Genomic DNA, 17,567 nt, shown 5'->3' with positions numbered 1-17,567 from the left:
TAAGAGTTCTGCCTCCACCAAAATGCATACCATCATACCATTTCAATTCAAAAAATGCTGCCCATGAGTGTTAAGGGCTACTGTGTACTATGACACTATTCTTCTTTGTCCAAAGTAGTCTCAATTCTATGTGCTTCAGTCAAGAGTCCCCTGTGCTGGTCTTCACATTCCAGGCAAAGGAAGAAACCTTTAGCCTTTCTCTCTCCTTTGGGTCTCCAAACTCTATTGGGAAGCCCTCCACACTGCTGTCAGGAGTTAACCAGAACCCTGTACTCACCGAGTTAGTGTCTGCAGTCTCTTTATATCCATCCCATCTTCCCCGGGGAGAAAGTCATCTGAAATGTTAAGACTGACGCCCACTCTGAGAGTTTAGCCCTAAACAGGACATCTATTCAGCACTCTTTCCAAAGCTCAGGGGACCATGTGGAAGAGGGGACAGAAGGAAGGTAAAAGGCAGAGGGTGGGGAGGAGAGCTGATGAATGCTGTCTTCTGGGAGAGATACAGTTGCTGCACACAAAGTCCCACACAGGATCCCAGAGCAATGGTGGTGCCCTGCAAGGGCTGGGCCCCCGACTTCCTACCATGTTTAATGGTTGCTGGGATGAGGAGGGGACACAGGCAGTTAATGGTTGCAGGGGGGTACAAACATTCATGGTTGTGGGGAGATCACATTCCTCAGTGGTGTAGGCACTGCTAAGTTGTCCTTGCTCAGGAGAGTACCCACCCTGTTCAAGCTCACTCAGGCTCATGCAGAGGGGCACAAAAAGGAAAGACGTGGAAATGGCTGGGAGACAAGGTTCAGTCGAGGGGAGAAGAGAGGAGAATGGGAAGAAGGCGGGTCGTGAAAAAATTAAATATTAAAGATAATGCTTGTCAACCCAAGTGAATCTATAACTTCACGGGGTTAAAAAAGAAGAAGAAGAAGAAGAAGAAGAAGAAGAAGAAGAAGAAGAAGAAGAAGAAGAAGAAGAAGAAGAAGAAGAAGAAGAAGAAGAAGAAGGAGAAGAAGAAGAAGAAGAAGAAAAAGAAGAAGAAGAGCTGGGCGGTGGTGGCACACACCTTTAATCCCAGCACTTGGGAGGCAGAGACAGGCAGATTTCTGAGTTTGAGGTCAGCCTGGTCTACAAAGTGAGTTCCAGGACAGCCAGGGCTACACAGAGAAACCCCTGTCTCGAAAAAACAAAAAACAAAAAACAAAAAAAAAAAAAAAAAAAAACAAACAAAAAAAAAAACAAAAAAAGAAAGAATGATGATCGCTAAGAATTCAGACAACTCTAGGTAAAAGACCATTCCAAGACCATAGATAACAGCCCAATACAACAGCTTTTATTCTTTTATTATGGCAAACCAAATGTTATATGTTTATTGTTTTATGATTCTCTGAACCCAAGGACCTCCTCCCTACGTCACAGGAACCCATTAACCCCATTCCATGTCGCTAGAACAATTAGGGCGCTCACTTTGGCTTCTTTGCACCCTGTACTTGCAAAGACGACATGACTGCTCATTTATGGCTGGTCATTGAGTTCAGTTGGGGAGGCGGCCTGGATGGTGACTTCAAAGTTTCATATCTAGACCTCTAGGAATGGCAGGGCCTGAATGAGTGGACCCAGGACTAGGGTGAGGCGAATAGGGCACTAGGGTTGAGCTTAAAGGTGGGTTGGTGTCTCAGAAATTAATCATCAAGATAGATACTACTTTGAAGAAATCTTTTTAAACTAAAATCAATGCAAAAATCCATGATAAAGGACAATTTAATAATATAGTGTAAATATTAAAATAATTCGACCTTGCACTTTGATGATTCAGCATGTCTCATTTGTTACCTTGCCCTTTCTGGGTGGCTCAGTGGTACTGGAAGTTCTCAGAGCCTATGATCCACAGAATTGTCTTCAGTGGAAGCAAAAACAAAAAAAAAAAATCTCTCCAACCTCAGCAATTAGTAGATTACGTTAAGTTGTCTACCAAATGCCCCTAGTAAGAAAATTTTTTAAAGGGCAGGAGAAATAACAAGAGGTTCCTGGTGCACTGGTCTTTAGGAACAGTAAATCCTAAATGATAATTAAAGATGTTTCATTCCGGTGCATTCTAGATCCAGAACAGAAGGAGGCGCTGCTGGGACACATTGCATGACTTTGAATTCAATTCCGCTTTAACTTCCAAAGCTGAGTTAGTTTTTGCTACATCCCTAAAGCAAAAGATGCAAATATCATCAGCTTGTTTAGGTTTTGGCATTAGCGTCTTAAATTGTGTGAAAAATTCAAGAAAACTTTATAGGGTCTTTGAATAGGGCACGCATTGAGTAACGCACGACCATAATATAAATGGATGCAGCCACAAGGATGTTTGCCTCTGGTGCTGAGACTGGAGCTAGGGCCTTCCACCGGCATGCGCTCTGCTCTGCTAGCAAGCTACATCCCCATAATTTACAAGTTACAGGGTTTTATCTGAGTCCGAATTCTCTTACATCGTTAAAGATGCTTACTTTTAGTTAACATAAAAGAGTTAGCACGATTTTGTTTTGTTTTGTGAGGCAGCATCTTGCCGGTGACATCAGCGATGGGAGCAGAGTCTCTGGTCATCTAAGAGAGGAAGAAAAGACAAAAAGCATTTGCTCTATGCATCCTTGCGGCTTCTATCACATCTCCCCTTTTTTGCCATTTTTGCCCGATAAGGCAGTTGTTTATCTGCAGCTACATTCGGGGCTTGGTTATATGATAGAATTCAAGTAATCATTTGACTGTATTTGTAGGGGGCTTTTCCCCTCCCAAGGAGAATTGTTCATTTAACTTATGTCATTTTTATTTCTCCTGGCCTTACCAAAAAGTATGCAATGAACAAAGGTCATATAAAGATACCTCTGAAACTGAAGGGTGGTTTTGAGCTTTGATGATTCAGTGGGAAAAATACTGACTTCTTGGGAAAGAGACAAATAATTAAACCTGGAAAACTGAGATGAAGTAGGCAAAGCTGAGGTCAGGTCAAGGCATTAGGAATGCAATCCCAGGCAGTAAACCGGAGGGGTGGGAAGGGGACAGATCTGACCCATTGCAATCCTGTAAATCTGACCTTTTAGACCTGATGGGATTTGGAGATGGCACAAGAATTTGAAAATAGTACAGTGGTTCTCAACCTCCCTAATGCTCGGCCCTTAAATATAGTTCCTCATATTGTAGAGACCCCCCCCCCGAGCATAAAATTATTTCCCTACTCAATAACTGTAATTTTGCTACTGTTATGAATTGTAATATAAATATCCGATATGCAGGATATCTGATATATGACCCCCAATGGGGCTGTGACCCACAGCTTAGGAACTGCTGGCACAGGACAAAGTGAGGATCAAATTCCAGAGGCTGAAGCTTGAAGGGCAGGGACGCCAGCATCTCCATCTGTGTTAGAAGGGACGCCAGCATCTCCATCTGTGTTAGGAAAAGCTGACTGGCGCGCCCAGCTTTCTCTTTGGTCGTCATAAGGAAATAGAAGTGTGTGCATACCCCATGCTATGCTTACAGGAGAAAGTTCTGAAATATAGAGGATATGTCTAGCTGAAAAAGACACATTATTTTTATAAACTATCAGCAGGTGGAATAGCCCCCGCCCCCCCCCCCATAAATTAAACTCCTTAAAAATTATATGTTGCCGAAACTTAGGGAAAAATGATTAGAAATTTCTTAGTGGGGAGAGTATTATATTTAAAAGTTGGAAAGAGTTTTGTGAATTTGGGCAAATTTTTGAGCCGATTTTAAGACTTCTCAATCTTTCTTGATTCTGTTTGTTTATTGCTGCATATTAACCTTACCATAGCAAAAAGCTCTAAGCTCTATGTTAATTATTTATCCAGATACTGTCTGTCTTTATCCTTGTGCCGGGCATTGATGAACACGAGTGAAGATCAGTACGAGTTTGAGCCTTATTTAGATATCTGCTTCTCGGAGAGCCAGCCTTCAAAGCCTGGCTCTGCTTAGATTAATCCTTTGACAAACCTATAAAGAAGAACACAGGACCTTAACTCACACACTTTGACTCAGCTCCACGCCAGTCCTTGGAGCCCCGCGGTAACCTGCGTGGCAACTTCACCAAGGACTGGCTTCTTCTCAAGTCTCTTAAATCATTCTTTTCCGGATCTCTTTTCTCTACATCTTAAGAGTGTATATGGCCACATGTAAACACAAGTTCTAACTACTTTCAGTTACGTTAAGGGGTTGAAAAACGATTGTTTAATCTTAAGAAATCTTTGAGGTTTATTTCCCTGTGGTCTGAACAGTGCCAAATCCTTGTAAATGAAAGTCGGAATCTTCAGGTTTTTCAGTTTAATGTTTTTATCACTGTTACAACGAAGGTTAGAAACCTGACAGAAGGATGACCTTATAGACTTACAGAATTATCAAATAACTATTCGGACTGTGTTTGGAGAAAAAGCAACGGAGGCAGGAAATACCTAGGAAATAGAAACTTTACAGTGCAATCAAAATGTTTACAGTTCAAAAAGCTGCTCACTTGTCCTTATTGCAGAGCCAACCATTGCCATCAACTTTCAAATAAAACTGAGCATGCCCCAATGTTCCAACTTGAAAACATTAGATGATAAAATCGTATAAGCCCCCAAGGTATTTTTCAAAGGCTGTATCCAATTGTGTAAGATGTACAATCCCACTACTTCGAGCATGCCTAAAATACACAGAGAGTCATCCTGAGGGAGCTGAGGTATTGTGCTGTCAAACGCACCTGGCAGTCGGAGATCCTGAATGAGAGAGACTAGGACCATGCCTTCTCAACCGGGAAAATGAATGTGCATGCGTTAAAAGATATTCAGTCTGTCTTCGTATTACAAACAAAAAATGTTCTTTACTCTAAAAGAGAAAGCTAACTCATTTAAGTTTATGGGTGGGTTGGCAAGCAAAAGGCTGTGACGCTGATGACTGTATTTATTAGCTATACACTGAGAGCTGCATCCTTTAAGTACTTAGCTTCCATGCATCCCTGGCTAAGCCAAACATCTAAGAGATGTAATGAGATTACGTGTTGCCAGGAAATTTGGAAATAAAAAAATCCATTCATCTAATACTCTTACAAGACATTACCGTGACCAATATTTGATTTTTCTTTAGCCACGAGATCAAAATGTTTATAGAGTTCTCAGTTCTCATTCAAATAAAAACTAGATATCTAAGTAGCACTATGGTCGCCTTAGCTTTTTAATTGTGGAAACAATAACTTTATATAATGATCTCACCCTTCTCTGATATAATGGCTGTCTGCCTTATATATTTATTATTTTTGAAATCTTAATAACATATCAATTTGAATTAAATTCTATAATCCAAACACCACTTTTTTCAGGAACTAGTTAAAACCGGATAGGATTTTCTCCAGTCTGAAACATCAAGAGAGTTGAACATTCAGAATTCCCGCGTGTCACATGGCGGGTGTTTACTCCTCTTAGAATCAAACTAACACGAGTCATTAGTAGAGCAGCTGAAGAGCCCTGGTTATCTAGCTGACTTGTGACTAAAACAAAAAGCCAAATGATAGCCTAAGTGATAGTCCACACAAAGTTCACTCGTGGCCTTGGTGCCCTTGGAGCTTCTTCATCTCTCACTTTTCTGTCTGTATCTATATGTCTATTTCTCCTCCACTCCTTCCTGTGAAGGGAGGGTTACAGTGTGGGTGGATGTCACGCACCCAGACATCAGTCTCTCAGCATTTAAATCATAAATTCCAAACAGAACACTAAGCAGTTTGCTTGGTGTTATCTCCCGAATCTGTTCTGAACTGTTGGAATTCCTGATAAGGGACGAAGGCAGGTGTGGTGTACCCCTATAGCCCCAGCCTAAGGTTGGAACATTCCATCCAGCATGTGTCTCCGACAGATCTGACCAGCTCAGCAGATCTCTCCAGAACATTCCATCCTGCATGTGTGGATCACACATTCCTCTCTACATCCATAAATATTCCCTTAGAGCGGACTGCAAAGGAAGTCTGGATGAATCAACGGAGCCCATGATTTAAAACAAACAAATAAACAAAAGGAACTGGGCGGTTTTTAATTTTTCATTACAATTTAATAAATACTTCTTGGTGACAGCATATGGGGTAAGGTTGGTGGTTCAGGGAGATCCCAGTGATGGTGTTTTCCTGACGGTGGGTAGTCTTTGGTAGTGACTGGAGTGACAGGTACGACGTCACTGTCAGATCAGCAAGACCTCACTTATGCACCTGTTGTTTTCAGTAACTTGGGCACACTCACCCCAAATCACCCTCCCTCCTGTGTCACAAGGCCTGGCTCGCTCACATTCTCTCAGTAACTGCACCTTTGGTGATCACACCAGATTTGAATACAATGGGGATGATGGATTCTTGTTCACACCACATATTGACAGGCTAAAGGTGGCTTTCAGCTCAGGGTGTGTGACATGGGCTTTTGGAAGCATGGGCCCAGTGGCCTAATGAACCTTTCATATTTAGATGCATTTTATGTCAAACCATCACCAACAGAGCACGCGTTAGTAACCATTCTCTTCCCTGCCTTCGTTTTTTTTCTTTCCTGTTTGAATAACTTTCAATACTTCTGATTCTCCTTGGCCACGAACTTTGGGTAGAGGAACTTCCCATTTTCCTGCCTTCTCTTCTTGTTTCTGCTTAATCATGTTGGAAAGTAATTTTGCCCTCGACTGCCCCTCTCTGTCCAGCAGACAGGCAGGAACTGCTCCCTGTGGCGTCTTCCCGTCGTGCTTTTGCTTGCGGTTTCTCTTTTCATGCATCTTAATAGTCTTTTTCATCTGTATTTTCTCAGCATGGCACTATTTATGGTAAAGCTTAGTCCCAAATGATACTAAGTATGGTATCCAAACGTTATACATAGCACTTGCGGTGCGATTCAATATATTGTCATTGAGGCATGATGGCAACTGCAGAACAGCTATCTGTGATTCCCGGGTGCCAAAAAAGCTCGTCACTTCTGGCTCTCAATGGCCCATGAGCCTATTTTCGCAGGCTGGAACGGGAAAAGGCAATGGATGATGTCTTATACCTAAGCAAAGGACAATGGTGAAATAAAGCCAGAAACCAACAGCAAGAGAAATTCCAGAAACAGGACAAATGCTTAGAAAGGGGACAACACTCCTCGAATGAACAGAGGGTCATTCAAGAAAGCATGGAGGGAATTTTAAAATTCACAGAATCGATTGAAAAGCAAACAGAGTGCACTACGGGGCGCTGGGACTCAGCCAAGGCGGTTAAAAGAAGAATGCACAGCTAGGAGTGCTTGCTAAGAACTCAGAGTGACCTCAGGTAGATAAGGATTCACTTCTAGATCTCAGAAAAACAAAACCAAACCCGACCTAAAAGAAATAATAAAGACAAAGGAAAAAAATGAACAAAGTGGTCACTGACTGAACAATGTGCAGACTCGATAGAGCGACAGAGCAAAGGTTTCCTGGAGAGAGAGGAGGGGGGGCAAGCAAAGACCCACAGTAATAAAGAGAAGAAACGATAAGGGAGAAATCGCAACTGATACATACAAAGCCCAAATCATTAGGGAATAATTTGATAGCATATGCCAAAAAACTGGGAAGGCTAAGAGAAATGGATAAATCTACCAATATTAAATCAAGAAGATATAAATAGTTCAGACTTGTAACAAGCCATGGGGTTGGAGTGGAAAGAGAAAACTTCCCCCCACAAGAAGAAGCCCAGGATTAGACAGGCTTACCACTAAATTCTGTGAAACCTTTCAAGAAGGGCTAATACTCCTGAAACTGTCACACAAAATAGAAAGGGACTGGCCGTTACCAAACTCACTCCAATACTGTCCTGATAGCAGAGCTAGACACAGATACAACAACAGGGGGGCTATACTTCAATTTCCATGGTGGATATAGATGCAAAACATGGCACTAAAATGCTTGCAAAACAAACTCAGCACAGTAGAAGGGCATATCCCAAGTCCAAGTTGGTTCCATCCCAAGGATACAGGTTTGCTTCAGTGTATGCAAATCAGAGATGTAATGCAATAAGGTAGACTTCCAGACAGAAGTCGTATGATCATCTGAATAGATGTAGAAAAGGGCTTCAATAAAATTCACCTCCTCTTCATGATAAAAATCCCCAAAGAAATTAGGATTAGAAGAAACGTATCTTGATATAATAAACACTATATGTGACAAACCTATAGCTAACTCAATACTAAACAGGGACAAATATAAATGTTCCTTTAATCTTAGAAATGACAAAAGGATGCACACTATGGCTACTCTTGTTCCAAGTCGTCTTCAAAGTCTTAGCTTGATCAATAAGACAGAGGAAGGAAATAAAATGGATATAACTAGAAAAGAATCTGCCATATTATCCCTCTTTGCAGATGACATGATCTTATAACTAAAAGACTCCCAAAGACTCCTTATCAGTTCTTATCTGCACTTCCATTAAAATACCAAGATACAAAAACTAACACAGAGAAATCAGCAGTCTTTCTATACACCAACAGTGAGCTTGCCAAGAAAGAGGGAAACTGGGAGAATGGATCCCAGTCACAATAATTGAAAAAAATACCTATGTAGAAACCAAGGAAGTGGCAGACTCCACAAGTGGATGGGTATGAAACTAAAGGAGGGAAGGATGTGTAGGATACTAGAAGCTAGAAAGATCCCCAACTCTTATGAACTGACAAAATATTGTAAAAATGGTTATATTACTGAAAAAAAGCCATAGACTCAACACAATCCTTACCAAAGTTCCAAAGATTTTTTTAATAAAAATCCTAAAATAAATAAATAAATAAATAAATAAATAAATAAAATAATCATGTAACAGCAAAAAGGGCTCTGAAGAGCCAGAGGACACTTAAGCAACACCTGTGGCTTCCCAGGATGTGATCTCAAATCATACTACAGAGCCATGGTAACAAAACCCCAATGGTGCCAGCAAAAAACCAGGCATGTAGACCAAGGGAATAGAAGACTCAGGAATGAAGCCATACGGCTATAGCTGCTAAATTTTTGGACAAAAGTATCAAAAACATACATTATAGAAAAGATAGCCTCTTAAACAAATTGTGTTGGGAAACTAGGTCTTCACATGTAGAACAATGAGGTAGGTCCCTCTCTCTCACTCTGCACAAAAATCAATTTAAAATTGGCCACAAACTTTAACAGTAAAACCTTGTTGGTGGTGATGGTGGTGGTGGTGGTGGTGACAATGATGGGGGTGATGTGGATGATAACATGATGATTATGATAAACTTTGAAGGTGCTAGAGAAACCCATAGAAGGGACACTTCAAAGCAAGGAATTTCTGAAAAGAACTCCAGTGGCAACTAACTAGTAACTGCAGGAGACTAACCTAAGACTTATCAGATGGACTCACATGCGACTAAATGGTCTGTGCATGGCCAAGAAGCCACAATCACGGTGAAGAGATGACCTACAGAGTAGAAAAATATCGTATTTAGGATATTTGAAGCACTAAAAAATTACACACACACACACAAAACCTCAAATCATCCCATCAATAAAAGGTCTAAAGAACTAACAGATGATTCTCAAATGAAAAAAATATAAGTCTCTGGTAAACAGTTTTAAAAGTGTTCTACCTCGTTATCCATTAAAGAAATGCAAATTAACACTAAGTTGAGACTCTCCCTCCCTCAAGTCAGTACCTGGCACTCAGAAAACCCTCGACCTCAAGTGTAGGTGAGGCTCTGGGAATAGGGGACCTTTGTAACCTGCTGGTGTGGGTAGACAGGTGACACCTCGATGAAAATCTGTATGGAGCTTCCTCAAAAAATAAAAATTAAGTTCCCATGAAATCACAACAATGCCAGTTAAATACGTACTGGTTAAATTATAGTGTCTTGGAGCAATTTGCAAACCTGGATTAGATCTCTTATTTTCTTCCTAACCAGAGTCAATCAATAAGTCTATGACCACAGTGGTCATTTCATATCCACCAAGCAAAATCATCAGAGGGGTGCAGTAACTGCTGTGACCCACTTGGTCATAGACTAGAGCCATGCTTTGACAAGGTCAGAACAGGAAGGGGTGCCTAGGGGGTCAGGTCATAAAGATTGCTGTTCAACCTCACAGAGTCTATCTTTCAGTTACCCCTGTCTTAGCAGCTTCTGCAGCCTTCGGGAGGCTAAGCAGACCATTGCAACCTATCCCCTTCCCCTCTAAGGAACTCCTCCTGGAAAAGGCTGTGTGTCTTGGGAGTCTGCTATGCAGTGCAAAATTATACCAGTTTCTTTAAGAATCACAGGGCATCCCTTGCTTCCCCAGACTGCATAAAGCCCGCCTGGGGAGCAATTCAAGGGCAGGATTCTGTTTCTCCACTGCTCAGTCACCCAGGAGCTCAAGCCTTTGAAGGCCAGCCTCTGAGTCTTACTAGCCAGGATGACTGTCGTTCTGTTGAGCCATGCCCCAACTCTACCCTCAGAGAAAGGGGCTGCTCGGTTCCCAGGGAAGAGAAACAAAGACCCTCCTTATTCTCAAAAGAATAGGTTAAAAAAAAAAATCTCCATCCTTTGCCAGAGCCAAGTCCACTGGCAAGTGAGTACAGCTCTGAGGATACAGTGGAGAGACTCCTGGATCAGCCTATACACTGCTCATAATGTGCTCAGTTCCATCCCTTTCTGTAAACAGTTACAAAGCCCTGGGGTTCTGGAATGATCCTGCCTTTGCTCGGGACCCTAGGCCACCACTTCCTAAGTATTCAGTGTATTCCCATAGGCAAGGTGCTTGTCTCTGTACCTCAGTTTTCACATCAATAGAAACCCTAAGACACTAACCCATGCACGCTCCTCTTCTCTGTCCCCTCTCTGCTGCCTTCTTTTCTGTCTTTGGTCTTCAAGTTGCCCTTTTTACTATCCCTCTACAGCCATCTTCCCAATCCCTTTTTTGCTTTCACCTGGGAGGACTCAGTCACCCTGCATGCCCAGCAATTCACCTGGATAGGTTTGCCCCCGGGAGTCTGAGATACCTTCCACCAATTGGGCTAGGCTATCCATAAGGACCTCATGAATTTATACTTATCCGATAGTTTCCTTTTCCAGTATATAAATGATCTTCTCTTATGCAGCCTTTCCCCCACAGACCTATCTCCAACGCTTCACGAGCTTTCTGGTCTCCAGGAGTTATAAGGTGTCTGGAGACAAGGCCCAGATCTGTCAACCACCTGGCACCTCTCTGGGCCTCTCCATCTTAGGAGAAAGAACTATACTCCAAGCCAGAATAGAGGCCCTCCTCGTCTAGCACCATATTCCACAAACCAGACTCAAACCGCTTGCACTATGAGGCCTTTTTAATGTCTTTCAAGTGTGGATCCCCAACTGCTCTACCACAGATCGGCCTCTCTATGAAGTCACTAAGGGACCCCTAGAAGAGTGACCCTTGTCCTAATTCCTCCTACAGACGTACCTAAGTTCACTCTCTCACCCTCCTCTACACTAACACTTCAAGACCCACACAGACCGGTCTATCTCCTTTTACATGCTAATCAACGACAAACCCTCACGACCTTCTGCCAAAATGGACATATGCCTCTCCTCCCCATAGCCTATCTCTCCAAACAGCTAGACATGGCCATCCAAGGCTGATCACCCTGCCTCCAGACCCTGTCCATAGTGGTACTGCCTGTCCCTAAGGCAAACAAAATATCAGCTCACATCACACACACACACACACACACACACACACACACACACACACACACACACACCTCATCAACTGCCCGCTTTCCTAACCCTCCCGGTTACCCAGAGTGAAGCTCTGCTTACTTACTAGATTCCCAACCTTGTATTTGAGCCATCCTTACCTCCCAACCCTGCAACACTCCTACCTAGCAACCCCCAAACCCCTCGACCTCCTTAAGTGTTGCTCTAAGGCAGTCAACCTCTTACAACACTTTTACCCATGTCTTTTATTACTTCAACCTCCATCTTCCCCAATTTCCATCTCACCAAGTGAAAGGAGAGTTACCTGCCCTAAACTATTAGGTAGAAGTCACCATGTATCCCCAGTCAGAAGACACAAATCCTAGTATTCACAGTCACCTTTTCAGGGTGAGTTGGGGGCCTTCCCAACCACAAATAATGGGCCCGTGCTACAGCTTACATGCTTGGATATCCTTGCCAAACCAACTCTAGAATTAAAACATGACTTGTTAAAACTCCTTACCCCCCCCCCAATCCCTAATCAGTACATTTGAATTCATGTATGGAAGATCCCTCAAGCCCCCCAATCACAGTAGACACACCCTGTTAGCATTTTGTCTAGGCTCTGTGCCTAGACAGCTACCTGGCAACAGCCAGGTGTGCCTGACTCACTATAAAAGGGGCTGCTCGCCTCCTCTCTCTCTTACCTTCTTGATCTCCCTCTGTTCCTCTTGCTCCTTCCCACCTTTCTCCATTTCCCTCCCCTCCTCCATCTCTCCATGTGCTCATGGCCTTCTTCTTCTCCTTCTCCTTCTCCTTCTCCTTCTCCTTCTCCTTCTCCTTCTCCTTCTCCTCCTCCTCACCTTCTCCTTCTTCTTCCTCCTTCTTTCTCTCTCCTCTCTCTCTCTCTCTCTCTCTCTCTCTCTCTCTCTCTCTCTCTCTCTCTCTCTCTCTCTCTCTCTCTCTCTGCCTTTCTCTGTCTCTACTACCCTCTCAACTCCCCTCCGCATGCCCTGAATAAACTCCATTCTAAGGAGAAGGGATGCCTCAGCATGGGCCCTCAGAGGCACCTCCTTCCCCCACACCTTACCGCACCTCCACCAAACATATTCCTTCTCTTTATCTTTTTATAAAACACAACACATCACAACTTCTACTGTCCCTGTCCCGGAGTCGCCCTGCCCTGTCCCAGCATAGAGCTTTGAAATCACACTGACTCTGTCCCACCCTTTTCCTCTACCTGACACTCCCTTCCCTAATCTCCAAAAAGGGGGCACAGTATGCCTCTCAGGTCCATCTCACTGGTGACACCTACATGGCAGGGCCCCCACAAAGTCTTCTCACTCACCCCACACTGTCACCAAATTAAATAATGTTAACTCCTCCTGGGTCCACTTTTCCAGACTTGAGAAGGTTCCCCCACAATTTCACTCCACACCTCTAGGGCCCACCAAGCCTCAAAATACCCAGGCATCTTCTTTTCAGATCCTACCTGAGGAGTAATCACCAATGTCTCTGTACCTCCCCCTTCCAGATACCCCAAATCCCCTTTAGTACATCCCAATTTGTGCTCCTCCTGGATATGAGGAAGGTCTGTAGTTGGCCCCAGACCCTATAGGCTCCCAATGCTCCTAAAAACCCTTGATATCCTTTGGATACAAGGAACGTTCCAGTCCTTCACCCTAGACCAGATGGGCATATTCTCTGCAACACAATACAGCCTGCTTACCAGCCTCACAGGCCCAGACCCTGCCCAAGTGCCAGAAAACCTGCAGACCCATCTGGTCTAGACACTTCTGCTTCTTTCCTCTTCTGACTGACTAATTACCAGATTAACCTGGGCAGCCTTACTCTCCTGTGGGCCACCCAGATCTTGGGCCCCTACCAGTAACACTAACTGACCTTACGGAGATCCCTGTAAAATTTCATTATGGTGGTGTTGAGACATTAGACAGGGGTCCTACCTCCTACCTGCAACAAGCCCATGGTGTGATTACACCCCATAACATGGACTCCAATATAGCTTTGGCACCAGAAGAGACCCACAGAAAGTGACAACCTGTGGACAGGCCCAGTGAAACCATCACAATGAATGTGGAAATGCCGACTGGTCCTTCCTCAGATACTGGACTTGTATTGATTTTGTTAGCCCTGGAACCCTCGAAAAGCAACAAAGAGTCAAGTTCCTTAAAGGACAAGGGGAAGGGGACATCAGGGTGGCATAATTTGGCAGTTGACCCTCCACAGGAGGTACCCACAATGTTGAACTGGGGTTATACATCCTTGGGGCAAAGGGCTTTCGCCAAAGTTTATGATTGTCTCTAGGAACAAAAAACACTTATGTTTCCATGAGTAAAGCAACCTAGGCCTCTGGGCACCTCAGAGTGCTGACCCATCAATCACTGGGTCAGGATACCATGGCAATGATAGCCACCTGCTCTTTAATCCCAACACCCCTCTCATAAAAATGCTACAGCTTGCAAATTCCAGCCATGCCGTGGCTGGCCCAGAGCTGGGGAAGGATTTGTCTGAGGGCCAGATGAATGACCTACACACAGTAAACATTTCGCCTGACACAAAGCAATCAGGAGGATAGTACGGGGGAAAGGGCTTACTTTCCTATAATGATTTCTGTGTAGCGCATGACTTCTTTATGTCACGCAATATTAAATGGTCAACTGACTAGGAAGATGAAACAAATATAAAACATATATCCACCCAGCATCACACAACCTAAACATACCATTGATAGGAGAGAGAGACAGCAATACAATAATAGTGGGAGACTCCAATTTCAATGGATGAAATATTGAGGCAGAAAAAAATAGCAAGGAAATGATGGTCTTGAGAAAGAGTGTAGGCAAAATAGTCCTAACAGACAAATAAATATAGAACAAATTAAGAAAATTGAAATAGCATCTTGTTTTTTCCAGCTACAGTGGAATGAAGCTAAAAAATAAAAATTTAAAAAAAAAAAACAATAGCAGAAGGAATTCTGGGAAACTCAAAAGTATGTGGGAATTCACAGCAACCATTCTGAATAAGCAACGGGTCAGAACCTCCAGAGGGAACTGGAGAAGATCTTCAAACAAATGAAAACAAAACCCTGCACAGCTGACTGGATGCAACAAAGACAACAGGAAGAGAAGAAAGCATAAAGCATCCAGCGCCTACGACATCAGAGGAGGATGTCAAAGCCAGAGCTGGCCTGCCACTCAGAAAAACAGAAAAAGAGCAAGTCTGAAAGCAGCAGAAGGAAAGAAACAATAATGTAACCGTGAACACAACTAGGTGAGAGCCCAGAGAACAGCCGGGCAGAACTGGGGTTTTGGGAAAGAATAAAGTTGATGAACTTTTGTCTAAACCGAAGGAAGACAAAGTAACAAACGCCCCTTAGTTTAAAAGGATGATAAGGAGCCTGCACGATAAAGAGTAAAAAGTCCGATCCCCTGGAGAGCCCAGGTTCTGTCTCTGCAAGAGCAGAGCATGCTCTTAAATAGAGGCATCTTCTCCAGACCACTGCTCCATTTTTTATTGCAAACACTCCTTCAATTAAATAAAGTAATAAGACTTGAGCCACTACCAGGAGTCACCCAGGACCCTGAAGAATCTCTTGTGATTTGCATGCCTTTCATTTTGCGCCTTTACAAAACACTGAGTAAGCAGGTAGAGAGAGCTACTTTTCACAATGCAAACCCTGATGCAAAAATCTAATGGGGCTGGGCGGAGGGAGGGTGGGGGTGGGGTGGGGTGACTTATTTCTAACTTGGGAACTGTTCTTAAAAGAAAGGGCTTTGGAGGCAGCTGGCGAGATCCTTCTGTGGTTAAGAGCAAGCGCCACCACGCCCGGCTCCTCTTGCAGAGGACCCAGGGGTCTAGCCTCCTCTTCCAGCTTCACAGGCAGACACTCACATAGATACATAATAATAAATAAATTAAATAAATATAAATAAATAAGATAAAATCTTTTTTTAAAAGAAAGAAATTGATGCTCATATTGTAAGTATGCTTCATTTTCTTAAACTGTTTAAGTTACATGTTTGGGAGCCAAATCCTAGGACGTGGTACTAGGGTTTGAAGTTAGATACCCTGAGAGCCGCCTGAGCCTTTGGAGAAAATTAACATATAAAAAGGCCAGATTGGGAGCATTCCATGTACCTTACAAGGAAACCCAGACTCTCCAGGTAGTCAAAGAAAAACCTTTAACCCCAAATATAAAATTCATAGACACAATTCTCAGAAACAAACAAAGCCTTCCTTTTCATGAGGTCGTAAGAACAACATGCAACCCAAGTTCAAACATCTAATAAAGTGTTGCACTAAAACCACGGGCTTTTTTTTTTGTTGACTTGTCCCATGTAAAATTTCACCTGGCAATAAAAGGAAAAGTCAAGGTATTCTAAATACTTGGAAAGCAAAGAGAACCCTCGTTTAGGGAAAAGCAAAAGTCCTTAAACATATACCATTTGTGCATGGATGCTGTCAGTTACTAACGGTTGTCTGAGTACCTCCATTTGCTTCCTGGGTTTTCTAACGTGAACATGAGGATTTTCTGAGCGGAGCGCATCAGTTTGGCCTCGGTTTTCTCAACCAGCATCAGAGAAGGAAGTAACAGGAGTATCAACTTCATAAGCAGTGCCCAGTGAGAGTCTCATACTGCTCTTGGAACAGGAATACTCATTAAATTATCAAAACTGGGGCGGGAGAGATGGCTCAGGGGTTAAGAGCATATACTGATCTTTTGGAGAACCAGGGTTCAGCTCACATCACCCCCATGGCGGCTCACAAATACCTGTAACTCCAGTTCTGAGAGATCAGACTCTCTCTTCTAGCCTCTACAGGCTCCTGCACACTTATGGTACACAGACATAGACTCGGCGTAGACACACACACACACACACACACACACACACACACACACACAAATAGATAAATAAACAAATACAAACAAAATGTCCAATTACCGATGTTATCATAAGCATCCAAAAGAAGTAGAGAAAGAGTCTAGCTAAGACCAGCGTAAAACAGAACTTCAGAGTGGAAGCCTGGCTCTAAGACCCTCCCAAGTGAGTTCAACATCCGGCCAGCAGCTAAAACAAGGTGACCACACATGGGCACACACATGGGTCTGCACACACATGTACCTACAAGGATTCCTATGAGAGCACATCTCAGCCAGGAAATCTCACCAACTTCCTTCCAGCTGCAGCATTTAGGTGGAAGCAAGCAAGCAAGGACAGCCACAGAGACATGGTGAGTGGGCGTGCCCAGGCAGGCCCGGAAGGGGGTTTTATAGGAAGCGAAGTGCAGAGGGCCCCTTCCAACCCTGACACAAGAGATGGAAGAGAACTGTGCTAGGAACTTAGTGTGGAAAGAAAAGGAACACAGTGTTGACATGAATTATAACCTTGAACCTGGAACTTCTCCTGCAGGCAGAAGGAACCATTCAAAGAATTCTAACTAGCATGGTCAAGGCGATTAAGAGAACTTTAAGATAGAGATGCAACAGGCAGGAGGGTGTCCCTCAACAATGCCACCTTGTAATAGTCCCTGTTCCTGTCAACGCTCATCTCCTGTTTATTTCTCTTCCAACTTTTTAAAAGATGCTGCTACAACTTCACCACGCTATTTTTATTTTTTACCTTCCTTTATTTAGGGGAGGGAGTGTGCCATTGTGCCACAGCATGCATGGGGAGATCGGAGGACAATCTGTAGGTGTCATCTAACTCTTTCCTTCCACCATTGTGAATTCTAGAGATTGAACTCAGGTATTTGGACTTGGAAGCCATCTCGATGACCCTCATCATCTTTTAGCTTTGCCCTAATCTTAATATATTACACTGTCCAAGTGCGTGACTGTCCCTTAGCCCATGCACTAGTTCCTGGGTTCCAATGACCTTCACCTCCATTCCACTG

General features: G+C 43.3%; 1 long non-coding RNA gene and 1 pseudogene across 3 annotated transcripts; both read right to left on the bottom strand.

Moving 5' to 3' along the window:
• Positions 1 to 1,305: 1,305 nt before the first annotated feature.
• Positions 1,306 to 16,941, bottom strand: Gm34969. Of its 2 annotated transcripts, XR_001779597.1 has the most exons (4): positions 16,800 to 16,941; positions 3,804 to 3,987; positions 2,487 to 2,583; positions 1,306 to 2,189 (listed from the first exon to the last, which is right to left on the bottom strand). It is a non-coding gene; the product is annotated as a predicted gene, 34969 (long non-coding RNA). The 2 variants fall into 2 exon arrangements; XR_001779595.1 differs by having other exon boundaries at positions 1,306 to 2,583.
• Positions 6,196 to 6,904, bottom strand: 5033404E19Rik (RIKEN cDNA 5033404E19 gene; annotated as a pseudogene). Its single transcript, NR_033600.1, has one exon. The product of NR_033600.1 is annotated as an RIKEN cDNA 5033404E19 gene (transcript).
• Positions 16,942 to 17,567: the final 626 nt, after the last annotated feature.

The sequence above is a fragment of the Mus musculus genome, chromosome 1, assembly GCF_000001635.26.
Source record: "Mus musculus strain C57BL/6J chromosome 1, GRCm38.p6 C57BL/6J".
Taxonomy (NCBI): domain Eukaryota; kingdom Metazoa; phylum Chordata; class Mammalia; order Rodentia; family Muridae; genus Mus; species Mus musculus.
This window is presented reverse-complemented; position numbering and strand designations above follow the sequence as displayed.